Source organism: Cololabis saira, chromosome 7, assembly GCF_033807715.1.
Source record: "Cololabis saira isolate AMF1-May2022 chromosome 7, fColSai1.1, whole genome shotgun sequence".
Classification (NCBI taxonomy): domain Eukaryota; kingdom Metazoa; phylum Chordata; class Actinopteri; order Beloniformes; family Belonidae; genus Cololabis; species Cololabis saira.
In genome coordinates this window covers 46,695,604-46,701,828 of record NC_084593.1, presented here as the reverse complement: position 1 = coordinate 46,701,828, position 6,225 = coordinate 46,695,604, and positions in this window count along the sequence as shown.

Sequence of the window (6,225 nt, the reverse complement as noted above, 5' to 3'; positions counted from 1 at the left end):
TTTAAAATTTTATATTTTTTCCTTATTCAATTTTTTTTCAATTCAATTTTATTTATATAGCGTCTAATACAACAGATGTTGTCTCTAGACGCTTTCCAGAGATCCAGAACATGAACATAAACATAAACATAAACATAAACCCCCGAGCAATTATTATATAAACAATGGCAGGTAAAAACTCCCATAGTGGGAGAAAAGCCTTGAGCCAAACAGTGGCAAGGAAAAACTCCCCTTTAGGAGGGAAGAAACCTTGAGCAGGACCAGGCTCATAAGGGGGGACCCTCCTGCCGAAGGCCAGGCTGGGGGAGTCAGGGACGTCAACAGCACACAGCAGGCAGGTGGAAGCAGCAACGGGATGACCAGAGGGGGGGGGGGGGGGGGGGGCGTCAGCAGCACACAACAGTCATGTGGAAGCAGCAGCGGGATGACCAGAGGTGGGGGGGGGGGGGGGGGGGGTTGGGGGCGTCAGCAGCACACAACAGTCATGTGGAAGCAGCAGCGGGATGACCAGAGGGGGGGGGGGTGCAGGCAGGCGGAAGCAGCAACAGCAGACATCCACGTAGGCAGGTGGAAGCAGCAACGGGATGACCGGGGATGGGGGGGGAGGGCCGGGAACACAGGCCAGAGCGCAGCTCCCGAGGCTCCAGCCTGCAAACATACACAAAAGAAAAAAAAAAGGGGGGCCGGCACAAGAAACTACAGGAACGATGGACAAAAATGATAGCTATGAGATATTTATAATAAATAAAAATGGTAATGGAGAAGAGAGGCAGGGAAAAGGAGAGGAGAAGAAGGGTGGGAGGCACTGCCCAGCGAACTTATGTGTTCGAAATAAACAATATAATCCATTAATCAATATTTCAAATGCTTTATTGCAGCAATATTGCAAAGAAAATGCTACATTTAGTCTGAGCTAGGGCAGCACGGTGGCTTAGTGGTTAGCACTGTTGCCTCACAGCAAGAAGGTCCCCAGTTTGACTCCCAGGCCCAGCAGGGTCTTTCTGTGTGGAGTTTGCATGTTCTCGCCCTGCTTGCGTGGGTTTTCTACGGTTACACCGGTTTCCTCCCACAGTCCAAAAACATGCATATTAGGTTAATTGATGATTCTAAATTGCCCGTTGGTGTGAGTGTGAAATGAGCTGGGATAGGCTCCAGCAGACCCCCATGACCCTGCAAAGGATAAAGCGGGTATAGATAATGGATGGATGGATAGTCTGGGCTACCTACCTAGATGTTTCTTACCCTGAAAATAAAACATAGAAATTCAAACTAATTTTATCTATACAGCTCAAAACCATCACTAAACCTGACAGTCATTTCAAGTGGAATGATACCAGTCAAACAATAATATTGAAAGTGTCTTTCAAGTGCATTTTTGCAGTAATATCGCTGCAGAACAAAGAAAATACTACATTTAATCTGGGCTACCTCACCCATCAGACAATCTGTTTTCAATCAGGATTTGTCGTTTAAACCGTATGTTAATCAGGTTTGTAAAATAGCGTTTTTCCATCTCCGTAATATTGCAAAAATGAGGAAAATCCTCTCGCAGAGTGATGCAGAAAAACTAGTTCATGCGTTTGTATCTTCTAGACTAGATTACTGTAATGTGTTATTAGCAGGATGTCCAAGTAATTTGCTGAATAGGCTCCAGCTAATCCAAAATGCAGCAGCCCGAGTGCTGACAGGAATCAGCAGGAGAGACCACGTCTCTCCAGAGTTAGCGCCGCTCCATTGGCTACCTGTAAAATTCAGAATCCAATTAAAATTTGTATTACTTGCATATAAAGCCCAAAACGTCTTAGCTCCGCAGTATTTGCAAGACCTAATAGTGCCTTATGTTCCTGGCAGAGCTCTCCGCTCTCAGAGTGCAGGTTTGGAATAGAATAGAATAGAATAGAATAGAATAGAATAGAATAGAATAGAATAGAATAGAAGACTTTATCGATGACTAATTTACTCGTAGTTCCTAGACTATCCAAATGTAGATTTGGAGGGCGGGCATTCTGCTATCAGGCACCATTACTATGGAACCAACTTCCAATCTGGGTTAAGGAGGCTGACACCACCTCCACCTTTAAAACTAAACTTAAAACCTTTCTGTTTAGTAAAGCCTATAGTTAGTGTTTAGTAAACCTCTAGCTGGTGTTGGTAAATCTCTAGTTAGTGTAAACTCTAGTGTGTTAGAGTCAGTAGTCATAGTTGCAGCTATAGAACAAGACTATAATAGTTAGTTTCAAACATAGCTTCGCGGTAGATATGCTGCTATAGGCTTATGCTGCAGGGGGGCACCGACATGATCCGCTGGGCGGTGCCTCTCACCCTTCTTCTCCTCTCCTTTTCCCTTCCTCTCTTCTCCATTTCGATTTTTATTTATTATAAATATCTCATAGCTATCATTTTTTCCTGTAGTTTCTTGTGCTGGCCCCCTTTTTTCTCTTTTGTGGAGCTGCGTTCTGGCCTGCGGACCCCCCACCCCTGGTCATCCCGCTGCTGCTTCCACCTGCCTGCTGTCTGCTGTTGACGTCCCCGACCCCCAGTCTGGCCTTCAGCAGGAGGGTCCCCCCTTATGATCCAGGTCCTGGTCCAGGTTTCTTCCTCCTAAAGGGGAGTTTTTCCTTGCCACTGTTTGGCTTAAGGCTTTTCTCCCACTAGGGGAGTTTTTACCTGCCATTGTTTATGTAATAATTGCTCGGGGGTTTATGTTTATGTTTATGTTCATGTTCTGGATCTCTGGAAAGCGTCTAGAGACAACTTCTGCTGTATTAGACACTATATAAATGAAATTGAATTGAATTGCAACAGAAAATAAAACATAGAAAAATAAATAACAAAAATAATAAATATAACCTGTGTGGTCCGTTCAATCTGGCAGAAACCACCATATATTAGATATAATACCACAGCAAAAGGTGCAGGTTTTCTGGGACCGGAGACTTCAGTCTTCTGTGTAGGCACTTCCAGGATAGTGTCACACTGACACCACCAGGGGGCAGAGGACCCTTGTTGGACAGAGAGAGATGACAAGGGTTAAACTAAGCTCATAAAAAGAACATAGGACACAGTAAAGCAGAATTCTATTTAAAATATAGGCCCACATAGAGGAACAGCATACCTTTACCTAGTAGAGCTTCCAATCTGGGTTAAGGAGGCTGACACCACCTCCACCTTTAAAACTAAACTTAAAACATTTCTGTTTAGTAAAGCCTATAGTTAGTGTTTAGTAAACCTCTAGCTGGTGTTGGTAAATCTTTAGGTAGTGTAAACTCTAGTGTGCCAGAGTCGCTCCTGTAGTTTCTTGTGCTGGCCCCCCCTTCTCCTCCCTTTTCTCTCTTTTGTCCATGTTGCAGCATCCTTTGCCGGACACCGGAACCTGCAGTGTGGGAGTGAGGGGGGCAGGGTAACGGCCCGGGCAGGTGGGGGAGAGGTTTGTCCGTCAAGACTCCTCTCCCTGGCCCTGCCCCTTTTCAACCTTTCCCCGACCCTGCACCCCAACCTGGGACTTGATGATTGGGCCGGAGCTTCGGGAGCTGCGTGATGGCCTGCTGTCCCCACCCCCGGTCACCCCGTTGCTGCTTCCACCTGCCTGCTGTGCTGTTGCCGTCCCTGACCCACCAGTCTGGCCCTCGGCAGGAGGGTCCCCCCTTACGAGCCTGGTCCTGCTCAAGGTTTCTTCCCTCCTAAAGGGGAGTTTTTCCTTGCCACTGTTTGGCTTAAGGTTTTTCTCCCACTAGGGGAGTTTTTACCTACCATTGTTTATGTAATAACTGCTCGGGGGTCATGTTCTGGGTATGGGTCTCTGGAAAGCGTCTAGAGACAACTCTGTTGTATTAGACGCTATATAAATAAAATTGAAATGAATTGAATTGAATTGAATTGAATAGAGCTGCAGCCTCCTTGATGATGTGTTGAATCTTCTCAGCAGTTTCTCTCTCCACTCTCCAGTGAACTTTTGGGTGAGGTCCTTCTCAACAGCAATCTGACCATGCACCTTCTGTGTTCACTGAACAAGTTCTTCAACATTGAGAATGAATTTTCACATGTTGCAGTTGATGCACCAAAGGTTAAGCTGAGCTTCAGTGTTTCTATGACAGTTGGCATAGCTGCCAGAGACATGCTGTATGTTTTCAAAATGTCCTGCGTTGTCCAGCTTTTGTGTTTGTCAGATTTGGCCATTTCATCTTTCAAAAAGCACTTTGCCACAGTAAACTCAGCTTCTTTAGCATCTATCCCTGTCAAGTCCAACAGAGGCTTAACTTCAGGCCAGCTGACAGTCTAGCCGGGGCCCCGGAAAAAATAATCTAAGATGGGCCCCCCTGCGCCCGGATCTCTCCTTCTCCCTCTTCCTCTCCTCTCCCTCTGATCTTCAGGTTTTTATACAAGCTAATGGACGTTAGCATTAGAGCTAGCCAGTTAGGTTAAGTTACAAGGTTGGTAAACGTTGTAACTGTTTCTTACCTTGCTCTACGCTGACTTTATTAATTCCAGCTTCACCGTCACCCCCTTTTTAAAATATTTGTGTAGAGAATCTCTGAGGCCTCTATTTTCTTCTTCTCTTCTTCTCTTTTCTCTTCTTTTTTGAGCACCGGACTTGTGCTGACCGGACAGTTTGAGCGCACTGAACTTCAAATTAAATGATAACATCAAATTTTGATCAGCGGCCAAACCATTTTTGTGTTGGGGGTTCTTGACCACTATTTCAAGGACAATTAGGAAGAAAACAGATAAGCTTTTATGTAACTCAAATACTATACATTTTTTTCCCACAAATAGGCATATTTTGAAACATTTTGAAAAATGATTCCATAATTTAATGAGAATAAAAAAAAAAAATTAATGGATGGATGGATGGATGGATGGATGGATGGATGGATGGATGGATGGATGGATGGATGGATGGATGGATGGATGGATGATGGATAGATGGATGATGGATGGATGGATGGATGGATGGTTGGATGGTTGGATGGATGATGGATGGATGGATGGATGGATGATGGATGGATGGATGGGTGGATAGCTGGTTGGATGGATGATGGATGGATGGATGGATGGATGGATGGATGGATGGATGGATGGATGGATGGTTGGATGGATGGACAAACCAAAATTACATGACACCACTCAATGTCTCTCTTGTCATGTGTGTACTTTTCAGTTGATCTTCCTCAATTTGTTGTCTTCAGCTCATCTTCCTGGCTTTTTCTTCTTCTCTTCAATCCATCTTCTTCTCTTCTGCAAATAGTCCTCTTTCCAGAGCCTCCTTTCTTCTACAAATTTTTCGTTTCTTCTGATAAATATTTCACCTGACTTTGGCAATTTCTTGAATTTTCAGCAGTTCAGCTTTGTTTTTCAGGCACTTGCAGCACTCATTCACTCACTCATCTCAGCATTCAACCCTGCATTTAAAAAAGGAAATGCAGCGTTTTTTTTAGTTTTTTTTTCTTTTTATTGAAAGACAAGATGCAAACAACACAATCCAACCGCCAGGGGGAGACACACACTCATCGGCGGAAAATCAGGACACAATGAAACAATGAACTACAAAAATACATTGAAAAGAGACATAAACTTAAGGTCTTGATGGCCTTTGCATTGGTGGAGAGACTAATGGCTCTAATGTATTGTTTGACCTCATTTTCAAAAATACAAAAAACAGGCTTTTGATTTGTATACCGGGATTTATGAATAAACCATTTTGTCAAAAGTATAAGATTAATAATATAAAATTGGTTTTTTTTTGACAGAAGGATAGTCAATGAAGCCAAACAATACATGTTCAAAGCAAAGGGAGAAATGTGGTTCAACACAAACACAAATCAAATGACAGATATGGACCATAATGTTGTAGTGAAAGAGCAACTCCAAAATAAATGAAAAACATCTTCATTGATCCTTCACAGAAACAACAGACAATGTATTTTTTGAAGCGTTGAAGAAACATTTTACATGGGTAGACTCTGAATTATTTTAAAATAAACTTATTTCATTTTATTTGTAATTAAGTATTTTGCAGGTAACGACCAAATCTTTTTCCAATCAAGATAGTTAACATGGTTATTTCAATAAGAAACCACATATGGAATTGATACAACATCCTTCTGAAACAATGCACGTAAATGACGATTATTATTACGTCTTGAGGAGAAACAAATCTTTCCAATTTCCAGTTTAGTCGGAATGTCGGATCAAAAGACAAGCAGCCTTTTCTAGTTAGACTGTAAC